The sequence below is a fragment of the Argopecten irradians genome, unplaced genomic scaffold, assembly GCF_041381155.1.
Source record: "Argopecten irradians isolate NY unplaced genomic scaffold, Ai_NY scaffold_0194, whole genome shotgun sequence".
In the NCBI taxonomy this organism is placed as follows: Eukaryota; Metazoa; Mollusca; class Bivalvia; order Pectinida; family Pectinidae; genus Argopecten; species Argopecten irradians.
The window spans coordinates 2,211-24,611 of NW_027187661.1; the positions used below are offsets into that span (position 1 = coordinate 2,211).

At 33.8% G+C, this 22,401-nt stretch overlaps 1 pseudogene; it reads left to right on the forward strand.

Moving 5' to 3' along the window:
- Positions 1 to 619: 619 nt before the first annotated feature.
- On the forward strand, positions 620 to 15,043 carry LOC138312055 (neural cell adhesion molecule 2-like; annotated as a pseudogene).
- Positions 15,044 to 22,401: the final 7,358 nt, after the last annotated feature.

A 22,401-nucleotide genomic window follows, 5' to 3' on the forward strand; every position in this document is an offset into this window, starting at 1 on the left:
TATTTCACAAGTTACCCAGCGATTGCTAGGAAAATGTCAATATAATCTTACCTATATGTCTGCCATATGGATTGGGATATTTGAAGAGTATGTTAGATTTGTCTTTTAGCAAAATACTTTCGGATTTTGGGCAGCTAAGTGGACTATTCTATTTATACATTCCTTTTCAACCACGGACAAATCATATCAAGCATGAGAGACTATTATTTCTATACACATACTTTTCTAAATTCCATCAATATGTGAGAGGATTTTACCTGACACTTAACATACTTTCCATCCCAAAGACACACTCTCATTGCGGAAGCTTACTCATATTATCTTTGTTGTTGTCATTGTTTCTGTTCTTGATTTGTATGGGAATCAGGAAACTCTTCTCCACCAACGAATGTGATATGTTAATTTTGAACGTAACGCTACTCGATATTATTTAGCTAAGTCTGGATTGTAGATTACAAACCGTGCGCAAACACTAATTTGTTTTTATCCGTAGCATACGCAATGATGGATGTTCTCTACAAATGATGTCTCCATCTTCAAACAAGCAATGATGTTTAAACATATCCGATATATCATTACTTTCAGTATTGCTGCTAACACCGATTCTTTATTGATACAGTCAGACCACTGGTGACCTTGACCCCTACAACCCTAACAGTAGTAGAAGGTCAGACAGCACAAGTAACCTGTGATACAGAAGGAAACCCTACCCCTAGAGTGGAGTGGTTACGTGGAGGGTCATCTGTACAGACAGGACAGGGGACCTCTCTGACCTTGACCCTAGGTGACGTAGATCGGTCAGAGACAGATAACTACACCTGTCGGGCTGAGGGGGTATCATCTGTACAGGGGAGACAACTCATAACACAAATGATGACATTGATTGGCGTTCAATGTAAGGACCATGTAGTTATCTAGATTTAAAAACGCTTGGCATTTTTTTTTATCTTTAAACAATATTTCATGAAGTCACTCATACACGTTCAGTAATACAACGCCGCACTGTATTTACAAATGAGGTTATTATATGGCCGAGTACTGCAATTAAGTCGATATTTTGGACAATTGTTAATCACAGCTTAAGTATTGAAGGTCTTTATTATTAATGTAATATATAACCTTATTTTAGATATTTGTTGATTTTCCACTACTCACATTGGCTAAAACATGGTCACGTGGGGTTCGATACTTGTATATTTATATCGATTTGGCGCTTGCAAACGTCTTTTGTGACGCCGATATTTTCCAGTTTGTCAATCGATGACCATAATTCTTCTTTCGATTAACATGCTTACCAGCAACAATACATTATAGCAATTAAGAATGTTTAATTCGGTCCATGCTGGGTTAGCATTCCTCGTACAATCTAACATAAAAAAACTCGTTTATTATTTATTCTACCATAATTATAGACCTAAACAAAGGTCATTGATTGATAAATGTGCCTATGCCCACGGACTAAGGAAACTCGGGTGTTTTATAAATAAATGTCAGAAATATAACCTTGTGCAGTAGTTATTCTGAATTATCTTAAAACAATATAAGTTTATCCTTTGCTCGAATTATTTGAGAATAAGGTGTTAATTAGATAATGATGTAATGTTAACTATTTTTAAATCATGTTACGTTATTTCCCTACTTCTCTCATCGAAATATAGACCCACCGGATGTAACGGTTGTGGCGCCCTCTGGTGTAGAGGAAGGATATACAAATGTTCAGTTAATGTGTCAGACGTTAGGAGAGCCCAATACACTGACCAGTCAGTCCTGGACTCAGACCATTGACCAGACCTTCATCACTGACCAATTCACGTACAAGACTTCATTACATGATACCATAGTGTTGGCAGAGGTTTCCATGGACGACGTGGGGATGTACACGTGTAGTGTTAGTAACGGTGTACCGGACAGGAATGGACAGACACTACAATTTAACAGTGCCATATTAGATGTTAAAGGTATGTGTGTAATGCTAAGATAAGAAAGATACCAAAATAACACGCAAAATAATAAACTGAATCGCCATTCCTTTTTATCCTTCTAATAGTATTAGTATGTTCCACACGTGAATAATTCTTAATTATGCATATGTAAATGAGGTGGCCTTTATAATTCTCGAAGATATATCTATATATATTTCAGTGATACCTCATTATAAAAGAAACTGAATAATAAAATTGCGGTGAGGTTATATATATGATACATCAATGTACGTTTCAGTAGTCGTAACGATGGCTTATTTTGACGCAAAATAAACTGCTTATGTTGCATACAAAATGTTCTTGGGAAGTAAAACTTAGTGCCATCAAAGTTTAATTTTATTATGCAGAATAAGTCCTCGGTTTGAAATAAAAAACAAACATTTAAAACGTAACAATTAACATTTAACTGTTTCAAAATATATGTCTGGAATGGTTATTATGTTTCTCAACTATCAGCTGTGTAAAATTATCTCAACGATATATAATTAAAATCATTGGAATCTTATATGCGTTAAGTAGTGACTTTAAAACAGAAAAGTGAAATAAAATAATAAAAACTTTTGGGATATTCTAAATAGTATCAGAGTAGATATAGCAATTAGTGTCTACGTTATCATTGCATTGAGGACGGTTAAAGGTATAACATTATATGCCATAAACGTTCGAAAATTTTGATGTTATGCAATCTCCAGTAATCTGTCGAAAATCATCAGATTTGATTAATTAAGCTGTGAAATGCATGTATGTTGCTTTAAGGGTATTTATTACAAAACAGATTTTTGCGTTTATATTTTTATGTTTTAATATGTATGTTTAGAAGAAACTTTTTTCTGAATTACTTATACATGTTTAACTGTACCAATGTAGCAATGTGAAATGAAATGGTAGACCACACGTTGACGTCTTGGGGTGATCGTGTGTTCTTGTTGTAATTCACTGTAGACCTGCATATTACTGTAAAACTATTCATTTTAAGTATTGTGATTCTCATTAAGTTCGTACATGCAACTGTTGGTGTTTAAAATTGATGGATAATTATTATGTAATCGCACCAAGGATTATAAAAATCATTTACATGTTCAGTTTCATAACAGAGAACGAAGATTTAGCCAATTGATTAGAACGTTTGATTTCTTCATAAACTGTTTCGATAGCGTAAAAGCATAATATAGTTTGTCAATCTGTGTTATGTTAATGGTGCTAAAACAGTTTTTAAATAAAGTCTATTGGCTTATGATTCCGTACTTTATACCATCATTTGAAGACATTATTGCCCGATCGTATGGCCGCACAGTTCTCATTATATAAATTATCATTGTCGTTTTAGCCAATGGGTTTTAACTGTAAGTTTTGCTTTCATAACAAATTTGTCTAATCTAGCTTTGATATTTATATTATTACTGAGTTGGTAGCAGGTGTTTTTGGTTTGATTAGTTTAACGTCCTATTAACAGCCAGGGTCATTTAAGGACGTGCCAGGTTTGTTGGTGGAGGAAAGCCGGAGTACCCGGAGAAAAACCACCGACCAGCGGCCAGTACCTGGCAACTGCCCCACATGGGATTCGAACTCGCGACCCAGAGGTGGAGGGCATGTGGTAATATGTCGGTACATCTTAACCACTCGGCCACCGCGGCCCCGGTAGCAGGTGTTGTTTGTAAAAAGACACATACATTTAGTTAGTAATGGTTATATTCGTAATGATTTTATTTTTATTTTAGTGGCAGCTAAATTTAATAACAGTGATGAGAACCAACTATTCTACGGAGAACTACAAAAAAACCCTTAGTTGTGAAGATTCCATTTTACAGTAACCCACCTGTTATATACGTGGCGGACATAGAGTGGACACAAATGACCACTGGACAAAATATAATACCATCCGGGGACATAACATTCAACCTCCATGATAGAGAGGGTATTTATTTGCCAATCAAGGGAGCCAAATTGTTATTATCTGGCCAGGTCGCTGTTATGACCATTCGGTCGTTTGAGAGTTCTTTTGTCGGAGATTACAACGTGACCATATACAATGACGGCAGACATCGGCATTCCACTTACAGATTTTCTTTGACCACCTTATCAGGTAAATAGGAAGTGACTGAAATAACTAACATAACACACATGAACATGTAGAAAAGCTGAAGCACGACGATTTAAATTATGTTATTAATACGACTTAATCTATTTTCATCCATTCACAGCAGTTAAATAAGATCAAAACGTGTACTTATAAACGGTAGACAGTTAGAGCACAATAAATAACATAATACTTCAACAAAAAGTGCATTGTTTACCTCAATTTCGACACGAGTTCAATTCACAAAAACAAAGAAAATCTAATTAGAATTTCAATTTACGAGAATTGTATTTCCGGTCCGTGAAGCGCGTAAAATATTGTTGAATAATCTACGTTAGAATTTTCAAAAGTCAAATTTCAACATCTGCAAGGATATAAAAATTCGAAATTAGCAATTTATTTAATTTTATGGTTTACAAAATAAATATTGCACAAAACAAGCCCTACTTTTATCATGCCGTCGATGAGCCCTTGCGCATGACGTTTTTCATTGTACTGAAGCCATTAAAAGTAGGACATTGGATGTTATCTAGTGGTTATGAGCATAGATCACCTGCTGTAAAAGGTAGGAAGGACGATATTTCTAACAAGCGCATTTGTTATCTATTATCCTCTGTTTCCTATGCATCATTTTTTTATTCTTTATTCATTTTATTTCTTCAATGTTATTGTTGTTTTCTTAATTAGCTATTTCATATAACTGTTATAAAAAGGGATCATATATATGATGATAGATTTGTTTTAAGATTTCAAGAATTATTAATGAGACGGTCCCCCGTCGTATCTAGTGACGTATTGGACATATTTGTTCTCTGCCTACCTGTCGCCAATATAAATCATATAAATTGACACACGTGCATTCAGTCTATCGGCTAGTTGTTCCTCATTCTTTAAATCTGTACTGTTTGATTTTTTTTTAAAGAAAATTATTTTATGCATATAAGCTATCTTTTGAATAAAGCAGATTGATGGAATGGACCTTTTGCAAAGAACCCCTCTCTAGGTGCAATATCGAACTCGAAACAATCTGATGCGAAGTATATTTCTTGATAAAAAAGTTGAAAACAAAACCTATGTAAGATTCCGAAATTAATCATTCGGAATACTTCGATCCTCTCCATCAAATCAAGAAGTAAATTTAGCCAAGCGGAATACACATGTAAATAGTTAAAATGTAAGTACAATGTTTGTGATATGTTTTGATATATAACTAATGATCTCCACATGGATTACTCGTTTTAATGAAAGTGCATTGTAGATTTTGCGTTTGGTTATATAACGCTTACAGATAGGAGTAGGAAAGAATATTGGTTTGATAAATAGGGCGTTTTTTTTATACGCACTGCTTCTCAGTCTCTAATTAAAAAGTAATTGAAAATAATGGTTACCACTTCCTTAGAAATGACATAACAAGCGGTATTTGCAGATAGTTTAAAAGAAAACATTTTTTTTCATTATATTTTTTAATTCGAACTATCAGATTACAATGCTTGATACTTCTAAACATGAATTTCCATAAACTCGACATTTTATTGTTACAAGGTTTTGTTTGGAAAGTCTAATTGTATTTTTGTAATGCCGGTCATTTTTTAATAGCGAACTAACCAATGTTAAGTTAGTAACTTTAAGTTGAAGATATTTCATCTGAATTGTTGTTTCTTTTTGTTTATTGATAAACGGCAAAATTTTGATTTTTTTAGAAACTACGCTGGTTTTACTATAAAAGATGCAAATAACGACGTTGTTTCCGTTGACAATAATACGCGGTTTTTTATATATGGAGAAATGACTCGCGGTTTTCTTCTAACTTATTTGAAAATGGTGAAATATCATAATTATATAATTGCATTAACAGATCGAGGCATTTGAGAAAAATGCTCTTCCATATATGAATGTGAACCAAAGGGATAAACCATTAGGATTACAAAATGCTGTAAAACCATTGGCAAACTTCATGTTTTACAACATTTTGTGACCCTCGGGTAGAATAATTCTATTCATATCCACATATGAAGGAGTCTTTTAATATTACCACTTTGAGGATAATTTATCATTTATACATGTGTACCAAGACTTCTTGTCAAGAGATTAAAAAGTCAAAAAGTATTCGAGTGTACGAATTAAATACATGTGTTTATCAGACTTACCATTATCAATTTACAGATTATCCAAAGGACCCAACAGGATTCCGAATTATGGATTACACATCGACCACTATAACAGTAGAATGGAACAAAGGTTTTAATGGAGGTCACGCGCAGACGTTTGTTATTATGTATGGACCATTCGGAGGGACTTCAGTGCAGACAATATCAGTCCTGGAACAGCAACAACTAACTTACACCAAGGAAATAACGGGACTCCAACCCAACACCAGATACCAACTCAATTTGTACTCCTACAACAAAGTGGGGAACAGTTCACTGAGCAGCGGAATAGGGATTATTGGTAAAACACAACTACGTAAGTATATCAAAACTACACCATATATACATGGTAATATACGCATTTAAGTCAACATAAAAACATGCTTTGAATAATGAAAATTTAAGTTTCATGTTACATTTAATATCGAATTACCGTGCATCATAACTTGGTGTTTGATATGACATAAACATTACAACACAATTTACAATACAACATCGTAGAGCTATTGTATCACGTAGAAGTTCCTTGAACAACTGAAAAAGAAAAATTAGTAAGAAACCATGAAGTCATGATTGCACTTTTCTTGTTATTTATGTATTCAGCGGCGGTGACATCCAATCTAAATACTGTGGCAATTGTGTTTTTCATATTAGCATCACTGATGCTACTCATAACAGCGTCCCTGTTCATATGCATTTTTTGTAAGTGTAGTTTATGTTATTCTCGCAGATTATTATTGATTGGTCGTAATAAATGTAAACATATGTTACATGTGTAAACTGAAATCAAATGAACATAAACACCCAATAGCACAAAAATATTTTCATATCATCTGAGAGTTGCCATTCTACCAAAGACTTTATAAATGACGCCGATGGATGGTAATTTGTATCTATTAAAAACAGGAGGAGATGAATTACTGATTTTCTTCAGTAGTATACGTGTAGTTACTTTACACTATTAACGCCATTGAAAAATTTAAGCTTCTGGTTTTACTTCAATATAATCGTATTTCAAGTAATAAGTTGTAACTCGAAAATAAATTATGACACTATACCCTATTTGGAATGAGGGACTGATTGACAACAAAAGCAAAACAAATTATATTAAATGTATTTGTAAGTCAATTTGACATACATATATACACGATTAAATATCAATTATTGTCGCAATGATAAATATTATTTATGCTCTATCGGCGATGGAGCATCTTTAATAGACAAACTATAGTCAACAGGCGGAGATAATTGCTAGTATCAGAACGACCCTAAGACCAATCATATGCATTTATTCTTTTTAAAATATTACGCCATATGTTATAAGTTGAGTAAAAAACATTGGATATATATGTAGTTATGCTGAAAAGTTACGACACGTTTGTGAAAGTGATCATGTCAAAGAGCAAACCGAAACAAATATTTCAGAGTCTTACTTAATATTCTTTTGAACGTTTTCCAGTTTGTTTTATAAAAGAAAGATGTACAAAACACAACATTTTGATTTTGGCGTTAGCGAAATAAAATGATTTTCTGTTCAATTTCAGGTAGACAAAAACTAAAAGGGTAAGTAAACGAACTTTGCTTAGATCGTATCTGCACCACTCCATGTTTGTACGGAATCGAATTTCTCACATTATTCACTGATTTGTCACCGGTTTTAGCTGTGAGGGATTCCTTTATCAACCTCTAGGGTATGACGGTTTGCGCACGCTAACCTAACGTGACGTCATGATTCAATGCAGTGTAAATGCAGAGTGTGTTGTTGATAACGTCATCAATATTGACATGCAGTCGACGGAACCATGTTCATGTCGCGGTGAAAATGCTTTTGTTTTGGATTTTATTTCATCTTTTCCTTTGTGTATGGGAGAAAAAGAATCATTCCCTACCTATGAGGCTGTGACAACGAAATCACAACCCTCGGGGAAATTCCTGAATGTCCAACCCTCGGCAAGCCTCGGGTTTGACGTTCATAAATTAACCCTCGGGTTGTGATTTCGTTGTCACACCCTCTAGGAAAAATTTTTATTAACCTCGTAAGATAATTGATATAAGTGTCAGCTACTTATCTTTGTCAGCATGATAAATATATTTTCTTGCATCCAGGATAACTGCATATAAAAGAAAGCACATAGATAAACCAGGTAAGACAAACGATCCTTTCATTGCTTTAATACCATTTATAAATAATTTAAGTATGTACTTAATCTTAAGTACATCCTTAGGAACACAATGGAACTTAATAATTCTATATAAACTGTTACATACTGTATTTAATAGATATAGAGTTTGTTGGATAAGGAATTTATTTCCCACGAGTGAGTTATTTTTTAAAAGTCAGAAAAGACACAAACTTTTAATTATTGAGTGTCTTGTACCTATTAAAGCATCACTTAAGTTATAGCATTCCTACTCAACAAACGTCTTTTTGATTCTAGGTATTTGAACAATTAACTAATAGTTGTCGAACTATATTCAGACATGTGTACGGCAAAGTGACATCGAATTCCCGCAAAATAATCATCAAACCATTGTAGCCAAGTTAAAATCCTGCCGAGTTGCGTTAATTCTACCGAAATCACCCAAGCGTCCTCTTTCAGCAATATATGTCACTATAAATAAAAGACAAGTGTTAATTTTGAGTCGATAATTTATTCTACGAATGGGAAAAACATGAAAGATTCCGACGTCTACACATATCTGTGTTAACAGCGGTTTGTTCTGAAAGCAGCGACATGACATCATTCGATTTTTTGACGTAACAATAAAACATAAACCAAACTGAGTCAAAGTTTTAAATCTCACCCAATTAAAAGACCGGCTAATGAAATATCCTTTTATTTATCCAACACCCAGCACATTTATACAATGGCATGATAATGGAATAACACGACGTATTGTGGTAGAAACTAATATAAATAATCACATTGTGCTTTGTAGAAAGGAGTTAAAATACCCAAAATGTTAGCCTTACGATTAAGGCTGTCGATTTAAAAAAAAAAAGTTTATATGTCACTTATTAATTAATTTCAATTTGAATGTTATCTATATCAAGTGCATATCCCTACACTTTAATAGAAAATCTAGTATCTTCTCAGACTATTTCCGTTTTCCAAGTCATGATTATATTTGCAAGTCAACAAACGTTAATAATTATCGTGATATTTAAGGAATTTTGTTCGGGTTACGTATTATCATTAATTCACCGTTTTGTCATTTATAGGGGGACATGGTCATCAATCAGACGGGTAAATACAAACGTTTAAGGCGTTAACGAAATGAATCAATGTTTCGATAATGATTGGTGAAATAAGAAATGATTTGGTAAAGTGGTAAACGAGAATGATGGAATTCTCTACATAAATACTTTTTCCTGTAGCTGTTTTATACGCACTTTATCATACATAGTGCTACATCTACTATCCTTAAATGTGTTTAATGTAAATTTATCCTGAACTAATGTGGTATCAGAAAAATTAAATGTGATATTATAGTCTTTGTGTAGTTACTATAATGTCGGCATTGATTTTCCTCTATTTATGTTTCAAATTATTTTCTTAATGTAATACTTGTATGATGTTGTTAATCTACAGATGAGAAAAAGTGATTGTGATATCATTGCTGATGATAATCAAGTCATTCTATTCAGCAGGTCAACTTATGATGATTTAAACCTTGAAGAAAGAGAACCGCCTTCAACGTACGAATCCATAGGAAGGGAGCCCGCGGGTACGTATTATTTGTATTTAAAGTATATTCTACAGATACAAAACACCGATCAATCTATGAATAATGTCAGTTTATCATTTGTTTACAATTTATAAGTTTTATTGACTGATTAGAGAACACAGATAATGTATATGGTATAATGACAAGGGATTTTAAATATATACAATCTCGCACTGTATGATTATCAATAAATACATTTGCATTTCCCCTTCAATTTTCAATTTATCTTTTCAAATTAATGAATGACTTCAGGTAAAGTTCTCTTTGTTACAGAGTGTGAAGAAGATACTGCTGACAACAGGTTGGTATAAACCATCATGCAAAGAGGCTCTTGGGAACATTAAAATCAACCCTTAAGATGCGTCTATAAAAATCCAAAGGACAATAGGGGTGTGTGCTATGGCAAAATTCTTTGTTTACCCAAAACGGTATCACAATAGCATTCTCTGTAATCAAATATATTATTTTCTCATGATTATAAGAGCATATTTTAATCATAGTGACAATAAAACTTTGTAACAAATTGGGTTGATATTTACTTTGTAACACTACGTTTAAAAGTACATTTGGTATAGTACACATGGGAAAGTAAAACAAACAATAGATTGATAGGTATAGATATGTGATAGTCAGAAGCAGCAGTGTTGCCTTGCGCGGTATCACGTAGTCTGTCATTTTGGGAGATGATATCCAAGATGAGCAGGGCGGAACCTGACTTGCAGTTTATCAAAGCGGTCAGCGGTACGGTCAACGTGATAACGCCGCAAAGCGTAAGGTTTAGGTTAAATGGAGATTAGAGATTTTGGGCCGCACGTGCCTTTTTTAAGAAATGTACAAAGGGGCGGGGCGGAGTAGATATTACATTTGTAGGTTGTTAGATATAATGAGAATCAAGGGAGTTGGGAGAGAGACTCCAGGATGTAGGCCACAAGGAAACATCACCCGGACGGGGCTCCGAGGTGGTGTTAGGGAGCCGGGCGTAAAAGAAGGACTAGGTAACATGAATATGTAAAACACAACGGAAGTACTAAATAAATTTTTAACTAAATATCATGTGTATGTGTTGTGTCACAACTTGCAGGTAGTAACATGTTAAAAACATACCAAACTTTAGGTAGGTGATTTTTATGCTATGTCACTTATTTACAAACTTTCTGTTCCAGTACGCCAACATATCGCATTAATTCAATTTACAGAATAAAGTCCAGGAAAAAATCAGGGACCGGGCGTAAATTTTGACCTGCTATATTTCCTTCAGAAATCTATTGCAAACAATCAGGTTTGATTAAATGAGTTGAGAAAATCATTCAAATGTACAGAAAAATATGTATTATGTCTTATAAAAATATGTCACAACACATAATTTATGCACTGTAAAATTCTTGTTTTGTTATGCCTTGTGTATATTTATGTGGAGATATACCTACATAAATCACATTACAATTAATAACTCTGTGAAAATGTGAAATGAAATTGTAGACGACAACTAGGCTGCATGTCTATCCGTATGTACTTATTTCACTGCAATGTAGGTGTAAATTTACTTAATTTTAACAATAACCTATTTGCATTTCTAAGATTAAAACATTTGGATCGTTAGAATTGTAATTCACAAAATGTTTGTAGTTTTTGGTGGTGAATAAAATATTTAAAAAAAATCTTTTGGATTTATGAGCATGGAAGGTATAGCACATGTATTTTTAAAGGTTATCATAATATGATATATGTAATAATTTTGCATTATTATGTCGCTAATGTAATATAACATGAAAAGCTTCTCGTTGGTACAAAAACAATTTTGACGTCACGAGTTGACGTCAAAAGCAAAAACCAGTTTCCAAATTAGAAGACATCATGAAGAAATGCCAAAAAACTTTACAGTTGTATGGTCTATACCTTTCGCTCTTTTTGTCATAGTGGAAACTGTTTAATTGGTATACATAGTTTTCTCCGTCTGTCTGAGTTTTAAACTTTCTAATTTATCCACTTTTTATAAAGTCGCAGCACTGGAAGTATTTTTAATTATAAAAGTAAAAAATCTTTTTAACGTTTACACGTGAAAAATAAAATCGAAAGATGCCGAATCTTCCGAACATCGTCGCGAGAGTTGTGAAACCAAGAAGAAATGTCAACAACTTTTCATAAACAAAACATGTGGTCGACCTCAGCAGGCTCTATCTACAAAGACAATAATGCTCGCACATTACAATATTTGATACACACAATATTTTACAGCAATGGGTGAATTGGATGCTTCAAATACTCAATCTGTGCACATACACCAGCATGATTTTCTCACATTAGCTAGAAGAAAAACGTAAACAAACACATGTGCGCTTATACTAGTTACCTGGCTCAATCCGTGCAGGTCGTGTCGAACGTCAACCACGTGATACGATTCTGAATCCGACAAAATCCGAAGTCACTGAACATTGCGATGATTGAAGGCGCTTTATTCAAAACCAGGAATATATGATTCCTAGATTTCGGCTCTCTTATAGGCCGACATATGCTTTTTGGGAGCTAAATCATCAAGTTACATGTCAATGTTTAAATATCAAATGTTTAAATTACATATCGTTAAGTGAAATTAGCAGCGATATAACTTTAAAGTGTAGCTGCGTTTGTATTTGTTACTTTATACCATGTTGTCACAATCAGTTATTGATACCCCTCGAAACATCAAATTAAGACATAAACTAATATTTGGTACCGTTGTGGCAAATATGGGAACATTTTTTTCACTTTTAATGAAAATTGCAGGATTGTAAATTTTTAGTAACTGATAACTAAAACATCTATATTTATAGCACTGTGTTACCATTAACTCTGCATTTGTCAACTAACACTATACTAACACAACTTTAAAGATAAAACTATAGCCTATTTTTGTTTTCGTTTTCATTGATTACTCACGAATGAATCGTTGAATATATGTGTGAAATTGTTAGTTTAATTAAAGAACGCAGGATGAGTACAAATATAAATCTCCCGACAAACACACACCTATGTTTTTTTATCTATTGTAGGAGACAGTATGAATCTCTGGGGACAAGATATGACGCATCGGTGTATGACGAACTCAAAGGTAACATATCCTTCTTTATCGCACCTTTACAGAAATTTCCCAAATTATTTAAGCATTATTCAAATATATTTTGGGAATATGAAGTCATAACCCCAAACGGAAGGTCATTCTTCCGCAAAGCGTCAATGAAAAATTATGTTCGTCCGTTTTTTGTCTATGACTTCATAACCCCAAAAGATATTGGGAAAAATACTTTACCAATTTTTGCCAATCTTTAATGAATCTATTTTTTTCTCTCCTTTCCCAAAAGCTATATACTTTTGAACATAGAAATAATCTTTAATAGAGTTTTTAAAAAGCTGTCACATTTAATGAACCATGTAATCATCTAGTTTTGTAAATATAATGTTTAATATAAAGAACAATTTCATTATCAATCTTATGGTATATACAATTTTGATCTAGTTTCCCAAAAAGCATGATAATAATACTTATAATTTAATTCAGATAACTCAATCAGGTACTAATTAGGCATAGATTTTCGTGATTTTACTCACTTTTACAATAATACAAATGAACTTGAGGCGCATTGATACATGTCTTATCCAATAATTCAGTTTGGCCAGTGACTGTACTATGTGCCGCTTTTGAAATTCCCCGCGAAACCGTTCTGTCTGTATGACATCATAATACTTGACGTAACATTCTTTCGGTCTATGGAAAAAAAATAACCTCAAAGATCTAACCAATAGAAATGAGTGTAACATATGAAATTAAACTATTGGCGGAGAGCCGTCACATGGTGACCCTCTAACACGTTATAGGGGGTCAGTGCATTTTATTTTGGTGCGATATGACGTACATGTATCTCGCCCTCGTTTCAAATTTGAACACATTCTCTTCAATTACATTTCCCATTTCATTAAAGTAAAATATACATTATTTCTTAATGGTTTGTGTAAAATTAACTAAAATCACTTTAATACCTCAAATGAAATAAAATACTAGGAAATTATGTTAGTTACCATTGTTATCCTTTTGTTACAGGGCCAACTAACAATACTTACGAAAACACGATTACTAGGAGATGATGTTAAAAAACAAAACTCAAACATGACATTAAAGATACATTTTTAAAAGAACTTGAATAATCAATAATCGATTAATTATCTCTAAACTGTTCGTCACGGTTTTTTAATGCAGATACAATGGCACTGGTACTTAATGTCATTGCATGTTCACAATATTCACGAAGAAGAATTTGTGGTTATTATTTGATTTAAGATAACCCATCATGGAGACAATTGTTTATGTGTATATACTCAACAACTGCAGTAAAGTGTTCTTAGTAAACAATTTGACCATGATTTTTATTATATTCATCAACAGTATCCCATTCATTGATTCAAAAATATTCCGGATCAGAAAATGGGACTACAAGCAAGCTATAAGGCATACCCTTAATTTCAAAGTTAAAGCAGTTTTAGGTGCTGTGCTGAAAAGCCAATTTTATTCAGGAGTGATCAGTACTTAGAGTGGCATGGGTGACGGCACGACACCCCCTCATGGACTGCCATGCATCGTGGTCTGCAACTTCCTCTTGAAAGCTGACGTGCCGAACCAGTAGCCTGGAAGCGTTGCCACTGCCTACCGATGACACTTTGACTCACGTTGAACTGTTCAGCAAACATTTCGTTCAGTCATTCCAGATTGGAGCATGCCTGAACAATACCTGCCTGTTGTGACGTCTTCGTTCTATTGTCACTTGCTATGTCTTTTACCACCGAAGAAAGCAAAAAAAACGTTGAAAGTCATTTACCCACGTGTCACCATCACTGTCACGTATAGCTGCAAAAAACGTGTAGTGATGTACGTTTACTGGGTCAGGTGGACTGCCTACGTGGCCTGGCCTTCACCTTTCCACTCACGTGTATAATCATGGTTGAATCGAAAATGGCTGTATCATACATATAAATTTTTATATATTCGCTTCAATATATTTCTTTATTTTTTGATACCCACATGATCTGACCATCAAAACTTATTTTGCTGATATATCTATATATCTAATTAACACAAAAATACACAGCCATGAAATATACTTAATTTGCTTTTTGTTGTCTGCGCAATCAGGGCCTTATTATATATAGGGTATAGTTGTCATAGCTGTTCGCATGCAATGTATTCAGTATATCTGCAAATTACTGCGTCATATAACCAAGTGGGAATAACTGGTGGTAATGAATTCGTGCTTACGTACATTGTACTATCTTGGCGTGTTTTGCTGTATTGCGGTTTCGTCTTTTCCTTGCTCAGGGTAAAGTTATTGTATTGTACTTAATCTTTGATGATTATTTATTGTTTTTTGGGGTATTTCCATGTTATTTCAGTGATATTACAGAATTACTGGAACTGTTTAAGAACGCGCTTATATATTTCCCACGGCGTGGTAAAAAAGGTCCACTCCCAATCTTGTCTAGTGAATGCAATCGTTTCCTACAACATCAAAGAACGTCTCACTTCGAGCGAAACCAAGTAAATTAATGGCGATATTATTTCGTGTTGAATGTCACCTATATGGAAATGATAGCTGAATAATCATAATACAAGCTTAGTAACTTACAATACAGGGTTTACTTTGTATCAGACACGAAAGGCCGAGATGACACGTTTTTCTGTATATTGAACCATGAGTCATAGTGAATCTTAGTAAATTAACAAAAAACATATTTCTTGTAACTACAGTTGTGTGACCGCACAACGTTACACGATGTGCGGACGATGTGCGGCCTGTGCGGTAGGAACGGTGTATGGGCGATAGCTATCGTGGTTGATACAAATTTAGGAATTCAATTTTATTGAGTAAATAAGCGAAACGATGATTGGATTTTATTTCTATTGTATTGAAGACATGGTGAATCTAAATGTGATATATAAAGGGTATCCATTAAATAATAAATATTAATTTTGTTTTGTTTTGTTTGCTTGATGATTTACATACTTGGGACTGATAAACAGTCTTCTGTACCGGCTAATTAGACAATTGTTACAATATTTCAGCTTTAAACTTTGATTGTTTATAAATAACTAAAACAAAAATATTTTGAAACAAGACAGCTTTATTAATTAAAACTATTATCATGTGATCTCATTAAGAAATTGCATTTAGATATTCAAACTTAACTATACGCAAAACCGTTTGAAAGATACAGTGTACATGTATGTAGTAACATTTGTTCTCGCTAGATTATAGATTTTACCTGAAATTTACTTAGTACATACGAAGGTATATTATCTACATATCTGGTTTAAAGATACGTTCATTCCAGTGTATTCACATCTATTGTCCAATACTAGATTCATTTTGAACTATGTATATATGTATACCTGAAACCAGGATAATAGTTAAATTGTCCAGAGTGGCGAAATACTCATAGAAAATTACAAGTAGTGGGCATTATATGTACATATGGGGCGGCGTCTAACATTGCTATACAATTGACAATTTGATAATGCTATAATGAATGCCCTGGGGTTAATAAGAAGAAAAATACCTAAGACCTTTACTCTAAGACGACTTGGTGTATAGCATGTCATCTCAAGATGTAGAATGCGTTGGTAAACGTCGCAATTGCTTATGGTGGAGGGATGGAAGAAGGAGGATAGATAAACGGCGCGCCAATAGTCCAATTGTCCATAACGACCAGCCCTGTGTATCCATAAAGTTTACAGATTCTCATGGAATTAAATTTTAATTACGTGTATGCAGGTAGATTGTATACCTGTATTCCCAGGTACATATGTACACTGTGCAGTACATGTATATGATTGACCAAATCGTTCCGATCGCACAGCTGTGCGGTACGGACCGCACAGCTGTGCGTTGTGCGATACGAACCGCACAGCTGTGTGCACGATATGTGGACGATGTGCGCACGCAGTTTTAGGAACGTCACACAACTGTAATTATGTGTAAACCCAAATCATGAATATATATAGAGAATACAGTGTCGAGCACCAAAATAAAACTTGTATTGTAAGGTACTAACCTTGTTTTCTGTTTATTCTGCAAACATTAACTTGCCAGTTATTAAATTTACTTTGTTTCGCTTGAAGTCAGACGCGTCTTCGATACAGAATTAAAAAATCACTTAACCAAATGAGAGTAGGAAAAAATGTATATATATGCGCATTTGGTAACAGCACCAGCTAATTCTTTTCAGTGTGTATTGTCACCGAAACAATATGGAAATACTCAAAAACAACAATCACTCATCAAAGAATTACTTTACAATACATATGTTTGCCATGAGCCAAGAAAAATACGCCATACGGGATTTCCAATATCGTAAAAAATGACTTCATTCCGGTGAATGTGGCGTCACTTTTAGGCAGGACTGAATGACGTTTCATTCACCGGAAGGTTCAAGTTCTATTGGGTCAAGTAAGAAAAAATTCCGTCAGATTTTGAACAAATTAATTTGATCGCATTGACGGATAAAACATTTGTTATTGTATCCAATTAATAAGTTTCCGTCCAGAAGATCAATGTTCGTGCCCTAGATAACCTGGGTAGTTCATCTAAATGTTAAAAATTTATTTCGGACCATATGTAACCATAGTTAGTATCGAATATATTCAGTTCATGACGATTTATATGGTGTTTTATGTTTGCTTTTTTATAATACCTTTTTCTATTGTATTCAATTCATGTTTATGAATGACATTATGCTGTATTATATATTGAAATTGAAAAAAGAGAGATAATTAATAAATGGCATTAACAACAACTATTGGCTCCATTATTATTTCTTTAAAGGTAGGTTTTGCCCAATGAAATATAAAGACTACGAAACTGAAATTTATCCAGATCATTTTCAATGCATATATCGAACAATATAGGTGGTTAGTGTCCTAGTTTGATCCGGAAAATACTTTATATAGAATATGACGTATTCTTTTCCGAAACGAGGCCGCATCAACAAAGGGAAGCGTGCAACAAAATCTCAGATAGCAGTGACAGTCTTGACACAGTATGTCTAGTAACAAAAACAACAACAACAAATCGAAAGTGCGTGGATTGTTTATACAGATAAATAATCTTATATAAACATTCATGTTACGACATACGCTCGCTAGCTTAGTACATCAAACATATATTTAACTTAACAGAGTCAAACAGAATCTTGGCAAGTTCCGCATGGAATGAGGCTTCTGTTTCATCTTTTGCTACATTACCAATCTCTGACTTTCCATCCTAGGGTGCTACCGATTCCATTCCAATTTCCTCCTCTTTGTTGCCGATTAAGATACCATTTGTTTTCTCCCATGCTTTCGCTCAGCCATTTTGTTTATTTTGAGAATGCAACAATGCGCATGTGCGAAAACTTTGACAACCCAATCCATCGCAGTTTCATTTGCATACTATCCGTCTGACATCGTAACAAATCAAGGATTTCCTTCGATTTTGTATTCAAGATACATTTGTTCAATCTCATACGCATAAAGAAATTAAATTGAGGTATTTTAATATGTTTTTTCATCTTTTCCTCCGTTTATCGGATTTTACAAAAAAAAAATATTTATTTGGTTGGGCGAAACCTACCTTTAAGTACGGTAAACATAGCTCCGATCACTTTATTTCATGTTGTGAAACATGAATGACATAAAATGTCATGTATCTACACAGAAAAAATTAAATGTCCTTAATACATATTAGTTCTCTAGATTATCAATTTACGTAAGGTGCTTATAAAAGTTTGTTGTTGGGAAACATTTTTGCTGCGTGAGGCCAAATATGAAAAATTTGCTAAAACATGACAATTTTTGAGGCTAAAAACTGACCATTTTTGAGCTTAACATCCAAATGTTTCATTTCCTGCGTACAAATCCCTACATGTATTGGATTATTTGGTCCTGATATGCATTTGTTGTTCTAGTGTGGTCATTTTGATAAAAAATGTCGATGTTATGACTATTTTTGACTTTTTAGTGAAATTCAAGATGATGGCCAACTTGATGACGTCAAAACCGGAAGTTCACCCCAACTTATGCAATGTTAACATTTTGATTTGTAATCAGTGGGTAATAGGGTTTCAGGAAAAAAAATGGTTCGGAGGTTGGGGGTGCATTTAGGACCCTCCTAGCCCATGGACTAATACTTCTACCAAAGATTAAATACTAATGATACTCAATAATTAAAAATCATGTACACATATATCAAAAATCGTAAACACAAAGAAAGCTCAGTATAAAATGCACATTATTTCAGAGTGTTTTTGATAACTAATACCAAACAAGAACCAGCAATATGCGTCTATGTCACCTTTCTTAGATATCTTATCTAAAATCGAAAGCGTATAATATTCAATGAAAGCTCGTACGTAATTGCCTACCATGCTGCTTCAATTTAATTTTTGACGAGATAAGAAACACACAACGTTGTCCTAATTTGATGATTCATACGATAGGAATCCTTTTGATATTACCATAGGACAGAAGTCATAAATCAGTCATTTGACGATTGTGTGACAATGTTTGCACATCATTGGAAATATAAAGACACACATTATAAATAACACTAAGTATGCAAAATTGACTTAAAGATCTGATAAGAATAAAATAGACGATGTTTTACTGACACTCATATACATTATGTATTGAAAAAGTCGAGTAGATATGTGTAAGTCTATTTATTATTCAATACACAGACAACATGCATACAATGTAACACGCCCAACAAATATAATACTTTTAATTTGAATTTATTGAAATCATCTACATCGAGAAGTATCATGACGAATGGCCGCAATATGGTCAGAGGCCAAAAGGAGAACTTGAAATCAAAGAACAGAGCACACCAGTGCCTCCCACGGTACTACTAATTCTGAGGGCTAACACCCATACTGCGTAAATCCCTCCATACGAAGCGAACCAATAACTCTGAATTTAATATACTTTCATACCCCCATACATATATGTATTTGTGTTCATCTCTATGTTATCAACATATGCCTATGCCTCCTTAATGTCCTGCTTAAGTGTGAAATTCACTTAGTCCCGATTACTTGGAAAGGTTACTGAAAAATATTCCAGCCCTCTCTAATACATGTTTAATAATAATTGGATATTCGACTGCATGATTTGGAACATTTTTTGAAAAATGAAAAATACCCTTTGTCTATAACAGAAAACGGGTTTCAACGAGCAAAACAGAAAGGTTCTATTGTTGTGAATACTGATATATTTCACAACAGAGATGTTGACTACCAACAATCCAAATAATTGTAATATGTTATCGGTTGTCAAACATTATGAAAGTTATATGAAAAACAGTGACAAGATGAGAAATATGTTTGAAAAATCCAAAAACAAACCGAGATGTGGCACCTGTAATATTATAGTAGAATGTGATAGGTATAATTTTGCTAATGGGTCTAATAAAGAAGTAAGATAGAGTCATACATGTATTTCCAAAAATGTTATTTATGCTTTGATTTGTCACAATTGTGGTGATTTTTATATAGACTGACATGATCTTAATTAAGATCACGGATGACTGTCCATAGACAACAAATTAGAACAGATCATTTGCTTTTTCTTAAGGTCAGTAAGCATATTCACCATTGTTCAAAAATGAATTCAAAATCCTTCCTTTTTATAAATCAAACACCGATGAAGTGATGGCTAAAGAACAGACAGAGGATTTTTTTTTCATAAAAGTGCTTAAATCCAGTTTAAATTCATGAGCTATTTAATGTTCAATTCAGATTTTAGGTTTGCTTAGGATTGTTGAGGTGTTTTTCATGTCATACATTGTATATATATTATATAAATACTACCTGTATTAGAGGGTGACAGTGCCTAGTGTCACCCCGAGGACACTAGGCACTGTCATCCTCTAAAGCAGGAAGTATTTATTTTATTATACCAAAAGTCTTGAAACAAAACTAGTTTTCAAGTATTTGCAATCTATTGAAACATCTTAACTTATTTTAGCAAAAGTAAGAAATTCACCGTCGGCAGTAAAATGTAAAATAACACATTAGCTTCTACTCAGTAGCGTTTATTACCATTGTATTGTAAAAAAAATAATACCAACATGTAAGCATTATACTTGAGGTATAATAAATAAGTGAACCATACACCCTGTAATATATCTATATAAATGTAAATAAAATGTAGTTTAAAATAAAAGTATGAATAGATATAATTATAGGAATATGCATTTTTATTATACGTCAAGTGTGAATCCTGCATTCTGATTGGTCGATAGATATTGGGTATTTCACACTATCACAAGGCAGTTACATTATAACAATTGGAGACAATACACACATTCGTAGCAACCCCCTCGCAACGGGTGATAGTGTATGTTTGACAGTATGCAATTGTTTCCCCCAGTACCAATGAAACAAATGATTTATTACCTGACTCACTATTTAAGAAACTGAACAAATTATAGTGAAATTATATATTGCAAAAGTATAGCATAAAATTTACAAAAACTTCTGCAGGCCGCGTGGCTTTTCAATATCAAAAGAATCATACAGTTTGTGTAGATCCTGTTCCGTCAGCGGATGTTTGTGAATGACACGAGCCTTCCCTTCTTTCTTCAATTTGACCAACATCGATCCAAATATTTTACATGACCTGTTGAAGTCAGGATGGTTTACAATGTCAACATGTGCTTTCTTCTCAAAGTGTTTTTGTAGCCCATACATTATGGAAAGAAATGACATTTTGGTATAGAGATTGCCATCTTTCGTTCTCAGTACGACGTATAATTTGCACAGAAACCCGTTCAATTCTGCGTTGCTGCATGTTTCATCTATCACGGGTAAGCCTTTCTCTTCGCAATATTTCGTTAATATGTTGACAGCTCCCTTGATTACATTCTTAATACTTAGAGAGTCTATTTTCCATCAATAACTCCAAATCTTGTTCGGATATATCCTGAAATCTGCAGCTGTCACTGTTGGGTTCAGCCATTTTCCGCAAACGACAACAAACAAACTGAATCCGAAAAACGCTTGAGTTGGGGTCCCGCACGGAGGAAATGCCTGCGCATATTTTTCGCGCATGTAACAGTACGGTGCAACAGTCGACTGCTATACCCTGGCTGATGTTTACGAAGTTTTGGTCGTGTAAACGGATTTAACAATAAAACAGTAAAAAATGCGTAATGTACCCTTAAATAGAGAGTCAGGTAATAATGCAAAATATTAGCCGCCCGAAACAGATGCGCACTCGCTTTTATTTTCCACGCCGTCTTTGTTTTCTGAAGCGATGCTTCAAAATCGATTTGCAGCTATTTAATAATAGTTTTGCCAAATTAGTCTGTTTATCAATATTGTTTTTCAAATTAAGTACGGAGCTTTCCGGTTACACATTTTCGCTCATCGTCCAAGCGCTATATGTTGGTTTTTATTAATCCCG